The following is a 2,828-nucleotide window of genomic DNA, read 5'->3' as shown; positions in this document are numbered from 1 at the left end:
AAATGCCTTAGGCACTACACGAAAAGAAATAATCTCAAAGACTTGTTATTCTAAATGTTATTCTAAATGTCATTCTAAATGTCTCTTCAAAAATCTTCCTTCCCATTTTTACTCAGTATTTCAATCCAACAACTCTCAACTAAATTATTGCAGGTACACTCCTCCTCTCTCTCTCTTTTAATCCCTTTTAGACCACCATAAAATGAGCTGTCCTAAAAGGTTTCTCTCATCTATAACTATTCTGTTAAAAAAAAAAAAAAAAAAAATCCCAAGCATCTCTTCATTTGTTCCCATTTACACTGTTTAACTATAAGGAATAGTATTTCTCAATCCTGGTTGTACATTAAAGTCACTGACAAACTATAAAACTTTATGAATTCCTGAGTCTCACACCAGACCTGGTAAATCAGAATCTCTCAGAGTAGGGCCCAGCCATTAATATTTGTTTTAACAGCTCTTCATGCAAATCTAATGTATAGCCAAGGTTTCAAAGCAATGATGCAAAAGTAGATCAAGTCAAAGTAGGAAAATATTGTCCTAGGCTGAGGGCTATGATACAATGATACATCAAAGTCACCTCTAGTGAAGAGTGCCAAAAAATGTGTTAGGTTGTTGTCTGTTTGTTTGTTTTTAACAGGTCGTATTTTATTTTTCAGAAGCAAAAATGGCAAGTGGCAACTTGCCTTTGGAAAGACATTAAGGAATATCAGGGCAATTAGCTATCTATCTCATAGAGATAGCAACCTCAGAAAGACTGTATCAATTATATAGCCCTCAAAATAAAGGCCTATTAAATAAATTTTAGAATATGTTCTTAACTAAAACAACAAAAAAATTATAAATAATAAAATTCATATGTTGTCGTTAGGTGCTGAGTCATGAGTGCCAACTCATAACAATCTTATATAATAACAGAACAAAACACCTGCCAGTCCTGCACACAATCATTGCTGTGCTAGTTCACTGTTGCAGCTACCATACCAATCCATGTCTTTAAGGGTCTTTGTCTTTTTTGCTGTCCTTCTGCTTTTCCAAGTATGATGACCTTCTCTAGGAACTAGTCCCTCCTGATAACATGCCCAAAGTACGTGAGACAAAATGTGACCATCCTCACTTCTAAGGAGCATTCTGGCTGTACTTCCTTTGAGACAGATTTGTTCATTCTCTGTCCATTAAGACATGTGGGGAATGAAAAGGTAAAATTTGGAAATTGACACATAAAGTTCTCCATTAAAATCAGGGAGACTCAAATCCATTTCTTTGTTTTTATAATATTAAGATACAGCTATTTTTCTAAATATCTCATTAGTGATATTCAATGCTTTAAATCTGATTCCCTCGTAATCTATAATGTAACTACTTCCATCTGAAGGTCCAGCAATCTGCATTGAAATAAATTTGGCTCCCATTTCCACCAAACATTATAGTGCAAAACTTCAACAAACCCAAAGCAGGATATCCAAGGTAAAATTGATCTACTCCCAACCATCCAAAAAAAAATAGATAGCAAGTACCATTTTGTATGAATAAACCAAAAACACTAAGGGAGCTCTGGTAGCAGGATGCCTAAGGCATTTGACTGCTAACCAGAAGGCTGGTGGTTCCATTTATATTTCTGCAAGATATGGCCTTGAGAAAACCAACTTCATTGCTAATAAAATGTTTTTCATTGCCACTGAAATCCTTACAAGTTATGTTGGGTGCTGGAAAATCTTGAATATGAGCCGTGTAGTTTGTACAGTTAACTGGTTCTTGCATGGCATCATTTATTTTGGGATCTTTATAAATACATCGTCTCATTTTGAGGTTCTCACATTTAAGTGTCTCCTTGACGCCAGTAGTTGCAGTGGCAGCAGCCCACCAAGGTCCCGGGGTGACTGACACAAACCACAGCACACAGGGGCTGGGTGGTAAAGCCTTTAAAGAGGCCAAGCTTGGAGGGCCAAGTAGCCACCATGCTGAATGAGAATTTCTACTTTTAGTTCTTCAGGGCATTCATACTTAGAAATTATTCTACTTTGGTGGCCAGCATTTGGGAATGATTCACCTAACAACATGAATCACCTGAAAATCTTTTTTAAATGCAAGTTTTCATTTAGTAGGTTTGGGTTAGTGCCTGATATTCTGTGTTTCTAATAAGCTCCTGGGCTATGCTGCTAGTCTATGAATCATAGTTTTTAATAGCTAGGACATAAAACTATACAAACTTCATGCTCCCAATACGTAGATTTTTTTCACTTTTTCTAACTAGGATCATTTGCAGCTTTGTTCTGGCTATTGTAACTTTCTAAAATGCTCTTTCCACCCTTAGGGACCACCCACCCCACAATTCTCAATTTTTCAATTCTTTAGGCAAGTTTTGATCTTCTTTTTACTTTATGATAACAAATAAGGAGCTCTGGTAGCATAGTGCTTAAGGCACTTGACTGCTAACCAGAAGGCTGGTGGTTCAAACCCACCAGCCAGTCCTCAGAAGGAAGGTTAGGCAATCTACTTCTGTAGTGATACCACCTCAGAAACCCAAGGAGGGGTCGCTATGAGTCAGGGCTGACTCCATGGCACATAACAACAACAACAGTCTTTGTAAGGAGCCCTGGTGACACCACAATGGTTAAGAGCTTGGCTGCTAACCAAAAGATTGGCAGTTCTAACTTATTAGTCTAAGGCATTACAACTGCTAACAGAAGACTGACGGTTCAAACCCCCCAGCCTCTCCACTGAAGGAAGACAGAGAAATCTATTTCCATGAAGATTTGCTGCCTCTGAAACCCAATAGGAGTCGCTATGAGTAGGAATCAACTCCGTGGCAATGGGTTTGGTTTTTGGTT

The 2,828-nt window shown here is 37.8% G+C and overlaps 1 pseudogene; it reads right to left on the bottom strand.

Moving 5' to 3' along the window:
- Nucleotides 1-1,274: 1,274 nt before the first annotated feature.
- On the bottom strand, nt 1,275-2,212 carry LOC103205837 (annotated as a pseudogene).
- Nucleotides 2,213-2,828: the final 616 nt, after the last annotated feature.

This window comes from Orycteropus afer, unplaced genomic scaffold (genome assembly GCF_000298275.1).
Source record: "Orycteropus afer afer isolate SDZICR_OR568_19922 unplaced genomic scaffold, OryAfe1.0 scaffold00001, whole genome shotgun sequence".
Lineage (NCBI taxonomy): Eukaryota > Metazoa > Chordata > Mammalia > Tubulidentata > Orycteropodidae > Orycteropus > Orycteropus afer.
The sequence above is the reverse complement of the archived record's forward strand: the minus strand, read 5'-3'. Positions and strand labels throughout refer to the sequence as shown.